Source organism: Zingiber officinale, chromosome 7B (genome assembly GCF_018446385.1).
Source record: "Zingiber officinale cultivar Zhangliang chromosome 7B, Zo_v1.1, whole genome shotgun sequence".
NCBI classification, from domain to species: Eukaryota; Viridiplantae; Streptophyta; class Magnoliopsida; order Zingiberales; family Zingiberaceae; genus Zingiber; species Zingiber officinale.
In genome coordinates, this window is record NC_055999.1 from 104,867,019 (window position 1) to 104,879,516 (window position 12,498).

The following is a 12,498-nucleotide window of genomic DNA, read 5'->3' on the forward strand; positions in this document are numbered from 1 at the left end:
TATACAACAGTTTTATTAAACTGTTGTCTATTGAATGTTGTTGAATCCCAAAAAATAATAGTTTTTTTTTAACTTCACGAAAAAAAACTCACGAACAAAAACCTAAAACCCATTTCTCCGAGACTCTTCCACGAACAAAAACCTAGCTCTGACTCCTCCTTCGCAACTCCTCTATGAAAGACGCTCCTTGTTGCTCTCGCTGCTTTGCTCGTAAAGTGTCCGTGCATTGATAAGAAATTTGAGATATCTACAAGAAAATTGAGATTTTACAACACTTAAAAGACAACGCTTTTTTTAAAAAGCGTTGACTTTATTTGTTTAACAACACTTTTAGTGAAAAGCGTTATCTATCTCTTTATTTTCTAACTAATAGACAACGTTTTTTTAAAAATCGTTGTCTATTATTGATTTTTGTGGGTCAAAGACAACGTTTTTTGAAAAACATTGTCTATTATCAATTTTTTAGTGTCTATGACAATGATTTTTAAAAAGCATTGTCTATTGTCAAGTTATCATCTCAATCTGGGATGTTATGAACCGTTGGATCAAGTAAGAAGTAATAAAACCCTTGGTTTCACTCGGCACCTACCTATAATCTGGACCGTTGATCCATATCTAAAATAATCTGGACCGTTGATCCAGATCTGAAATAATCTGGACCTTTACTTCATCAAGAATGAGATCAAGCCACCCATCCTTCTCATGATTAAATCTGACCCCACATCTCCTCTCCTCACAGATGGACGGCCCAGATGAAAGAGAAAACCTTCCTTTATCTTCTCTCACGCGGAAGCACAATAGTTGGCTCGGGCTTTACTCATCCTCGCGTTTTCCTTTCTCCCCCGATACCCCTTTCTCTCTTCCGTGATTTCTCTAACGGCGACGAACGACGACGAGTATCGGCGGCTATGAGCGACGGTAAAGACATCTCAGATCGTGCTCAACTCATTGGAGGGGTTCTCCGGCATTTTTCCCCCTTCCGTGGCTACCGTGTTGCTCTCGCCAACGCGGGTTGCAAGGGCTAGGGTTCCACAACAAGCGGCGGCAGGGCGAGCTTCGATCTTCATCCCATCGAAGTTGGTTCTTTGGTGTGTTCTTCACCTCCAGGCGTTTCTCAGACTTCTCTATCTTTCTGGGGTTCAGACGGGCAAAGGAAGAAGAAGGCGGCGGGGGCACATTCGGAACCGTCCAAGCTCTGTCATCAAAGGGGTCATCGCCAGGGGCACATTCAGAACCATCCATCGCAGCGTCTACGACGGCATGGACGTCACCGGTGAGCCGTAACCTAACATTTCTGACAAACAATTAGGGCTTTGCCTTCACGATGCCATCCTGACTGCTTGAAATCTCCCCTTTTTGTTTTCTAAAGATTGTTTCATTAATTCAATTTCTTTAGAATGCTTGCTTCCCTTTTTCTCTGCACTAAAGAGTAGAATCACCAAGATCAGTGTTCAATCTGACTTTGAACTCTCATCATCTATCATCGTATCTTTTCCTAGTTAATCTATTCTTCTACAAAAGTATTTATTACTTTCAAATGGATCATCACTAAATCTATCGTTGTTCATTAACAAAAAAAATTTCATTGGTTTATTACATTTTGCATTAATGATACCATGAGATTGTTATGTGTCTCTACTTTCACTATGGTTTGGTATGCTCAAGTTGGTTACATATATAAAAAGTTGCTGATTGTGGTAATCAGAAAGCTCCAAGGGACTTCATTGGAGGTTGGTGTTTTTCCCGTGAGATTTGTTGGATCAGTTGTTTTCTCACTTGTACTTTCATGTGAACCTAGCTAAAATAATGAGGTGTTGGTCTTGTGATATCTTTTGAAGGAAGAACAAAATGCAGTAATGAAACCGGAATGAGTTATAATTGGGCAATTGCGATGAGTTATAATTTTTTTTTGTGGGGTTTGGAATATTCTTTATTTGCCTTTTTTCTTTTCATATCTGCTTTACACTTTAACCATGATGTTTCTTATTACACACTTTCTTAGCGCACACAACACGATCACATATCTACTCCTGTTCCTCATCCATCATTGAAATTCCTTGATCGAGTACCAAAGCAGCATGTCATTTGCCTTTCATTTTCTGCTAATGTAATTTAGGCTAGGCTAGCTTTCCTTTATATAGGTTTTAGTTGATACAATTTCTTTAGTTTAATTCCATGTAATGCTTGTTAGTTTAGTGATTTATGTTCCAATGATGTTTGTTCTTTATTTGAATGCAATTAGTTTAGGTTTTGTTACAAGCTCTAGTTTTTGTTTCACTAGATGTTTACTTGATATGTTTTTACTTTCCATGCTCTAGGTTAGATTAGATCAAAAATATAGACTACGAACAAGTGAGTTTCCTACTTTCCCTTGCAAATTGTTGACATGCATATATAGTTTGTCATTGGATGATTATCTCATCTGTAATAATTCTTTTAAGAATTCAGTCTGCTCAAATGTTTGTTATCTTGAATCTGTTAGTTCTTTTATTTTTCTAGAAGTTGTGTACGCATACTGAATTGGTTTATATTTTGAATCTTATTTTTTCTTCTATTTCATATTTCATATCTATTATCGGATACTTGAATTATCCGAATAGGTGTCTATTTCTAATTTGTAATATATATCTTTATTTGAATAGGTGTCCTCAAGAGTATTGGGAAGAATGCCGACAAGCTAAAAAAATGGAGAGACTTTAACAAATTAAGGAGCACTAGGAGCTGCAATCCCTCCTCTTCACCGACATCTAAGTAGAAAATCTCGTGTTATATTGTTCTACCTTTGTTTTAATAGTGTTTGTTGGTTACTTATGAAATTTTGTTGGTTGCTTATGAAATTTCTTCAGAATATTATAGATATTATTTTTGAATGTTAGAAAATTGTATATTAAATTTTATTTTGAAATTTAGTATTTTGAATAATTTATAATATTGGAAAATTATGTATTAATTTTTTTTTATCTAAAAAAGACAACGATTTTTCACCGTTGTCGTAGATAGTTTAAAACTGTTGTTGAAGACCCTGTTATTAAAGGTAGACGCTCAAAGACAACGGTGAAAAACTGTTGTCGTTGAATGAAAAGACAACGGTTTTTCACCGTTGTAAAACTGTTATCTTTGCCTCCAAAGACAACGGTTAAAAACTGTTGTCTTTGGGCACCCCTTTTAACAACACGGCATTTAACAACAGTCCGAAAGGGGCTACGACAACGGTGAAAAACCGTTGTTGTTAGGAGGTTTTCTTGTAGTGTGGGTTCATTAGAGTTGGAAAACTTTCCAACATGTGAATCTTGCTTGGAAGGTAAAATGACAAAGAGACCTTTTAAGGCCAAGGGGTATAGAGCCAAAGATGCGTTAGAATTGGTTCATTCTGATTTGTGTGGTCCTATGTCTATCCAGGCAAGAGGTGGTTATGAATATTTCGTCTCCTTTATAGACGATTATTCAAGATACGGATATATTTACCTGATGTGCCGCAAGTTTGAATGCTTTGACAAGTTCAAAGAATATAGGGCTGATGTGGAGAAACATCTTGGTAAAAGTATCAAGACACTACGGTCTGACCGTGGTGGCGAATACCTCTTTGGAGAGTTTAGGAATTACTTATCAGAAGTCGGGATTCAATCCCAATTGTCTGCACTTGGTACACCCTAACAGAATGGTGTGGCAGAACGAAGGAATAGGACTTTTATGGAAATGGTTAGATCGATGATGAGTTATTCAGAATTACCAAATTCGTTTTGGGGATATGCTTTAGAAACAGCAATGTACATTCTGAATATGGTACCTTCTAAAATAGTTCCTTCTACTCCCATGGAATTATGGAATGGGCATAAGCCTAGGCTGAATCATATCCGGATATGGGGTAGTCCAGCACATGTGCTGAAGGGAGATACTGACAAGTTGGAATCACGTACAGAAATTTGTATGTTTGTGGGATATCCTAAGGGAACGAAAGGTGGTTTGTTTTATAATCCTAAAAATCAGAAGATCATTATTAGCATCAATGCTCGATTTTTAGAAGAAGATTATGTAATGAACCATAATCCCATGAGTGAAATAGTTCTAGAAGAAATTAGAGAGGACACGTCTACTTTAGTACCGACAGTACAAGATGAAGTACCACAAGAAACTGCAACACGAGTCACACATGATACACAGCCAGAGACAGTGCCTCATCGTAGTGGGAGGGTTGTGAGGCAACCTGAGAGATTCATGTTTTTGGGAGAGTCTTCAAACTTGATCCCAGGTAAACATGAACCTGATCCCTGAACATATGACGAAGCACTCCAAGATATAGATGCAGTATCTTGGCAAAAGGCAATGAATTCCGAAATGGAATCTATGTATTCTAATAAGGTCTGGGAGCTTGTAGAACCACCTGATGGTGTAAAAGCCATTGGATGCAAGTGGATCTACAAAAGGAAAAGAGGGATAGATGGGAAGGTAGAAACCTTTAAAGCAAGGCTTGTTGCGAAAGGGTATACTCAGAAAGAGGGAATCGATTATGAGGAGACTTTTTCACCGGTAGCCATGCTTAAGTCTATCCGGATACTTTTATCCATTGCCGCTCATATGGATTATGAGATTTGGCAAATGGATGTCAAGACAGCTTTCCTTAATGGAAGTCTTGAAGAAAACATCCATATGAATCAACCAGAGGGATTCATTGAAAAAGGCAAAGAGCATCTAGTATACAAGCTCAATCGGTCCATTTATGGACTGAAGCAAGCTTCAAGATCTTGGAACATCCGGTTTAATGAAGTAATCCAGTCATATGGATTTATTCAGTGTCCGGATGAGTCTTATGTATACAAGAAGTATAATGGAAACGTGGTGGTATTTCTTGTACTATACGTAGATGATATTTTATTAATTGACAACAATGTCAAGGTATTATCAGATGTAAGGGTATGATTGTCCAAATAATTTGATATGAAGAACTTAGGAGAATGTGCACACATTCTTGGGATCAAAGTTATAAGGGATCGCAAGAAAAGAATGTTGTGTCTATCCCAAGCTTTATATATAGATACAATCCTTGCTCATTTTAGCATGCAAAACTCCAAGAAATGTTTCTTACCTTTTAGGCATGGAGTAGCTTTATCTAAAGAGATGTCTCCGAAGACATCAAAGGAGATAGAGGACATAAAGACAGTTCCTTATGCCTCGGCTGTACGAAGCCTTATGTATGTAATGTTGTATACGAGACCTGATATCTGTTTTGCCGTGGACATGGTTAGCAGATATCAGAGTAACCCTGGACAAGGACATTGGACTGCGGTAAAGCATATATTAAAGTACCCGAGAAGGACTAGAGACTATATGCTAGTTTACCAAGCAGATGATTTGCTCCCTGTAGGTTACACGGATTCGAACTTCCAATCAGATAGGGACAATAGTAAGTCTACGTCAGGCTATGTGTTTACTCTAGGAGGTGGAGCCATTGTATGGAGGAGTGTTAAGCAGAAATGCGTCTCAGACTCAACCATGGAAGCTGAGTATGTGGCAGCCTCTGAGGCAGCCAAAGAAGCCGTATGGCTCAGGAACTTTCTAATGGACTTAGATGTGATTCCTGGTTTACCCAAGATCATCACAATTTATTGTGATAATAGCGGTGCAGTTGCAAACTCGAAGGAACCACGAGCCCATAAGGCAAGTAAACATATAGAGCGCAAGTACCACCTGATACGAGACATCGTCAAGCGAGGAGAAGTTGTCGTTGCCAAGATTGCATCAGCAGATAACCTGGCAGATCCTTTCACTAAGGCCCTTCCGGCGAAAGCTTTTGATCGACATGTGGAGGGGATGAGAATCAGATGTATGGCAACAGATATGGAAGCTTAGTCTTTTAGTATAAGTGAGAGATTGTTGGAGTGTATACTAAAAGCCTAGCTTTTGTAAACATTTATTTTTGAAATAAAAGAATCACATTGGTCAATATCTGCATTTATTTGTTAAATGTAATTGTTCAATTAATTTATATAGTAGATAACATAGAGTGTGGTGTCACACTCAGAAGATCATGTGTCGGTTCTCTATAAATTATAAACAGTTGCTCACGACTAAGATAGAAAGGAACAAACCATCAGAATAGTCGTAGTGTAATTAAGTATTAGTTCATCTTAACCAATAAATTACACTGATACACTTTAAGTGTATTGAGTAGGATTATTTAGGTAAGTTCTTTTTGTATTGACTTAGTAAAAGAACTAGACCTTAGTTATTATGGAAGTGTGTGCTCTTAATCCTAATATAATAACAAGCATATATATTTAATATTTATTTCTTTAACTTATCAAAGGGTGAGGTTTTGCTCTATAAATCAATATGCCCGATAAGTTGAGAAATGATATTACTTATAGTGTGTATTGTTGATTATAGAAGGAATCTGTGTCCTAGTTATCTAGGTTGAGAATGCCCCCAAAAGGAGCTCATAAGGATTGTCATGTTAAACCCTGCAGGTGGACCTATTTCGACATGACAATGAAGTTGAGTGGTACTACTCTTGGAGATAGATATGAATTAAGTGAGTTGTCAGTAACTTACTTAATTAGTGGACATTCGTAATCTTAAACACAGGGAGACTAACACACTCATGATAAGAAGGAGCCCATAATGTAATTTGGGATTGGTGCGGTAGTGCGGTAATAACTCTCTAGTGGAATGAGTTATTATCGATGAACTTGAGTTGTGTGTTCGGGGTGAACACGGGATACTCAAGCTCATCAGAAGGCCAAAACTAATTTCTCCTCTAGGTCCCTGTCGTAGCCTTATTAAAGCCTCAGGTCCATCCAAAGAAAGACCCTTCTTGGTGTCCAAGAAGAGGGGTCGGCCCATTGCTTGGTGACCAAGCAATGGTCGGCCACATCTCCTCTTAATAGGGCCAACCCTATTGCTTGGTGACCAAGCTTGTAGGGGCCGACCACAATTATTTCAAATAGGAGGGGTGTTTTGAATTTTTAAAATCTTCTTTTTGTAGAAAACTATAAGTTTTAAAAGAGAGATTTTAATTTTTAAAACTATCCTTATTTGAATTAGGCCACATCTTTTAATAGAGAGTTTTAAAAGTTTTAAAACGTTCCTTTTTTAACCATCCTCATGGTTTAAGAAAAAAAAGGGAGATAAGTTTTAAAATAAAAATTTTCTATCATCATGTTAAAAAGGGAAATTTTGTTAGAGAAGTTTTAAATTTTAAAACATGGTTTTAATTTTTAGAACTTTCCTTTTTTAACTCTAGGAAAGAGAGTATGTAAAATTTTATAAGAGTTTTTTCTTCTTGTAAAATTTTTTTAAAAAATTATTTTTCTTTCCTAAATATGGTGGTCGGCCACCTTGCTTGGTGCCCAAGCAAGGGGCCGGCCAAAACACAATCCTAATCCTAATAAGATTGATCACAACCATTGATTGATGATTGATTCAATCAAGAGGAAAGAAAAGGAAAAATAAAAAGGAAAAGGAAAAACTCTTGGATGATTTTATTTTTTGTAAAAGGTTTTTCCTTATTTGCCTTGGGCAAGTAATATAAAAGAAGGGGTGAGGGGGGTTCATGAGACATAACTCTTATTCTCTTACTTGGAGATCTCTTGGTGGCCGACCCTCTCCCTTCTTCCTTTCCCTTTGCTCTCTTCTCCTTGGTGGTGGTGGTGGCCGGATTTTAGAAAAAGAGGACGAAGCTTTTGAGTGGTGTTCATCTTGGAGGATCGTCGTCCACACGACGTCCAAGGCGAGGCGAGAAATACGGCAGAAGATCTCGATGTCATTAGCTTACAAAGAGAAGGTATAACTAGTAATTTTCTTCCGCATCATACTAGTTATTTTCTTTGTAAGAATTCTAAATACAAGAGGCAATTAGATCTAGTTTTTCGAATTTATTTTTCGAGTTTGTGTTTTCTTCTTTTTCGAATTTGTGATTCGATTGTTCTTTTTGGTTAACCTAGAGTTATTTAAGGAAATAAATATTAGCTTTCCTTAAAAGGCTTTGCCTAGGCGGTGGTGGTTGCTCCCATATCCAAGAAGGCCATGTGCCTCGACATGCAGTCTTGGAAGCCGATTTTTGGAAATTAATATTTATTGAATTAATAACTTAGGTAGATTTGAATCAATAGTGTTAAGTTTCGCTTGCGATTCAAATCTAAACCATTAAGAACAGATAAGTTAAATTTTGAATCAATGATGTTAAGTTCCGTATGCGATTCCTAATTTAACTTCTAAAGAACACAATAGGTTATTTAAGGAAAGGTTCGACACTTGTACAAAAAATTTTTGTACAGTGGAATCGATATGTTTTCCTAGGACTAACCAACAGATGTGGTGATGAAGGATCGCTGGACGGAGGTCCTGGACAGCGTGGAACGGCACCAAGTCGATTTTCTCTCTAACGGCTCGCTTCCCGGCTCTCCCTTTGAGGAAAAGGGTTAAAACCCTTTTATAGGCTAGGACGCGGCTGCGGCGGCATGGCCGTGCCCTTTCTTGCCTCTGGCCGCACTGCACGGCCGTACCAAATGGCACGACCGTGTGAACTTCGGGCTCGGCTCCTGGGACATGGTCGTGCAGGGTTGCACGACCGTTCCTTGCTTGGCTTCGGTCGTGGGGGGTGGGGGGCACGGTCGTGCAGGGTCGCACGGCTGTGCACTGATCTGCCTCTGGTTGGCCTCACAGTCATGCACTGCTCCTCTTCTGTTTGGCCATACGACCGTGCGAGGTTACACGGTTGTGTTCTCTGTCTCATTCCAGTGCTTCGACAATCGTTGTTTTTTCTCCAAAAGTTGTCCTTGTCAACATAAAATCAAATAAAGAGCAGATATCCGAACAAAAGAGTATATATGATGAGTACATGATAAAAGAGGCGATCATGCAAAGAATATATACGTATAAAGCAAGTGAATGTGCGTTAAAACATGCATAAACGATCATAATATTTATGCACATCACACCCCCAGACTTGAACCTTTGCTTGTCCTTAAGCAAAATGCTGCAAACTATGTTCATGAGCACCTGGCAGTGTTCAATAATCCCTAGTGCATTCGCCTAACTCTATCAACTAGTTTCATTGAAAAGCACGATTGTGGAGTAACCTAAGTATGTCCTAATCAAAAGTTCTTTGTGCTCGGTGCAATAAGTAACTCAAACTCTTCAAGTTTCAATTTTCTGTCCTAGTTAAGTCGTCATACAATTGAGTTCCTAATGTTCCCAGTGATAGACACTTACCTGCCACACACTTGGTTCATTTTTCTTAAATTACACAAGGTCTCAAAAGATACTAGTCGGAATCAAGAGAAACATAACATTCATTTCTCCAGTATCCTAACTCGGTCTCAAAGGGGTGAATTGTTAGTTTCCACTCACGACAATTATTTTTTTATCCCTTATTCAATTTTTTTTTTGTGTCACAAATGTGAGATGCATATGTTGGGATTTAGATTTTTCCAAATGAGCTTCCATGATCTGAGGTCATCCAGTAACCAAAATGTAATTAAGAAATCACCATGGGAACAAAAGTACTAAACAATTTGGATGAATCATAACTATTTCAAAAATATTTCTACTATTTAAGCTTAAGTACTTAAGTGTAGTGAAAATAAGATCCTTAAAGTTAGGCCAAAACTTATACCAAACTCCATACAATACTTAGCTTATTTCATGCTACTAAAGATAGAGAAAAGAGATATACCAAACATACTAACACTATTTTGACAACACATGAACTAAGAAAATGCTAGTCATTTTGCTATCGGACAAGTAGCAGAAAAAGGTAGAAGGTTTGATGTTCTCAAATATGCCTCAAAACTATTTTTTTAGAAATATAAAACGAATAAACAAAGCAAAGTACAAATGAGATGCAAATAGAAATATGAAACTAATAAAATGCGAATAAACAAAGTAGACTAATAAAATATACAAAATAAAAAAAAATATGCAGAAAGAAAAGAAAACTCGACTCGACTCAGGTTGTACAGACAGACACAACACCCCCCCAGACTTAGACTTTTCATCATCCTAATGAAATCAAAATGATCGATGAGGCCGAAGGTCAGGGAGATCTGGAAGCTCAGGATAAGTCTCAACTACCCATCTCAGGTCCCTTACCCGTTTATGATATGCGAACAACTCATCAATATTACTCTGAAAGTTCCTCATATACCACCTAAAATCTTCGTTCTAAACTATTCTCTTTCTATGAGCCCCCATAAATTCTAGCATTTGTGTGCATAACTCTCTCTCACTCTTAAAACAGTCCTGCATTTGTTTAAATTGCTCGTCCTCCATGCAAAAATTCCTAGTAAGCAATCCATTATTTTGTTCTAGATCATGATGAAGAGAGTCAATGATAGGGCTAAACTCTTAGAAATCAAATCGCAAAATATCCCGACTAACCGAAGGCATATTTCTAGGAAGGGAGGTTGGAGGTGGCCTAATCTATTGCTTTGCTAAAGTCAAATGCCAATTCTCCTTAACGTGAATCGTAGTCAAAGACGGGTTGGGCAATCTAAGGGGAAAACTATCCTTAATCACAAGACTATACCCATATTCCTCTTGACAAATCAAACGAGTGGTAAAACAAAAATTTAAATCCATTCGAGAAACATCTTCAATCATTTCAAGACCACTCATATCATAGTCTAATACTATTGCAATATGAGTAAGCAATCTACCTAAAATAATGGGGGTAGGGGAGGAAATTTTCCCTAATTTTACTAAGTGCTTCAAGAAGAAATATCCTGAATTAATAGAGACATTTTCTACCATTCCCCATAAACAATACAAGTCTGAAAGTCTTACAATTCCATCTTTACCGCCCCTTCCAAATATCATGTTCCTCATCAACATATGGACATATCGAAAAATTGGGTTTATGATACTACTACCAATAGAAACATGTGGATTAAAGCAAGACTCTCTACCAATTTGCTCCCATAAATTTGATTTTTCAAAAGCAGGTAGGATTATGTAAGTTCCATCCCTAGGCAAATCATAGCATATATTAAAATCCTCAAGACTCCATTCATAGTCATCATTAAATAAACGAAATTGGGTATTTCCTCCTCCTTGAACATTATCAACAGTGATGGAGCTTAAAATTTCCAAGATGATACGAGGATAAGTTGGGTATTTTAAGGTCATTATGCTAGTCCAGTCTATTCTATCAAGCAACCAATCAAAATCATTCCCAAGCCCTAATACTTCTAAAGTTTCTCGATCCATAAACCTAGTGCTCAAAATGGAACGTTTAGATAAAGAATGATAATGATGCAATTGTTCATCATTAGAGAAAATAATGTCAAAGTTGTTCGATATACCTTTGAAGCGTGCATTCTCCTTGTTTGAGACAACCATCAAGTTTTTTCCTTTCCTTTGATGAGAGTTCCCTTTGACAAAGTTCGGCATCACAGATGATAGATTTGAGTGAGATGAACGTGGGGGAGGAGGGGTAGCACCTTGGGAAGTTGGAGGAAGAGAGGGGGTATGAGGAAGGGGGTGAAGGTGGCGGCACGGGCGTGCAAGCCACCGCACACCCGTGCCCTAATAAGGAGGGGATTTGGGATGGGTCATGTAGGGTTACACACCCTCTTCTTGATGATTCTGCACGGCCGTGCCAATTGGCACGGTCCCCTCTTTTCTCTCCTCGGCCAAAGCTGCACAGTCGTGCCGGTTGGCACGACCAGCTCCTTCTTCCTCTTTGCACTGATGGCACGACCGTGCCAATTGGCACGACATGTGTCTCTTTCTCCACTGGTGGCCTCGTACGGTCGTGCCAATTGGCATGGCCCGTGCATTTCTCTTCTCTACACAGGCCACATGGTCGTGGGGGGTCACACGATCGACTCCTTTAAGCGCACGGTGAATCGCCTTATGCCATTTTGGTTCCTCTGACACCTCCACGCCTATGAAACGCTTACGGCCAGCTCGTAGAGGCTCTACACATCCTGAAAATGGATACCCAAAAATAAAGAAATAATAAAAACACTCGACTTAAACTTACTAGAGAAATAAAACGATAGACGGAATGAAAACCCCTTGGGTTGCCTCCCAAGAAGCGCTTGTTTTAGGTCTTTAGCTCGACCCTATTTGTACTCATTCAAGTGGGCGTGGATCCGAGAAGTATATCAGCATATCTTCCTCTACTGACACATCGTGGAGGTATTTTTTTAAACGTTGACCGTTTACTTTAAATTCTCCACATTCCTTGCTCCAAATGTCAACCGCTCCGAACGGGTAAACCTTTTTGACTTGGAATGGTCCTGTCCATCTCGATTTTAACTTTCTAGAAAAAAGCTTCAATCTTGAATTAAACAACAACACTGAGTCCCCTTCCTTGAATTCTCTCCGCATGATATGTTGATCATGTCATCTCTTTGTTCTCTCTTTGTAGGATTTGGCATGTTCATAGGCATCCATCCTCAACTCATCAAGCTCATTTAATTGGAGTTTCCTTTTATCTCCTGCTAACTTCAGGTCCATGTTAAGCTATTTTATCGCCCAGTAAGTCTTGTGTTC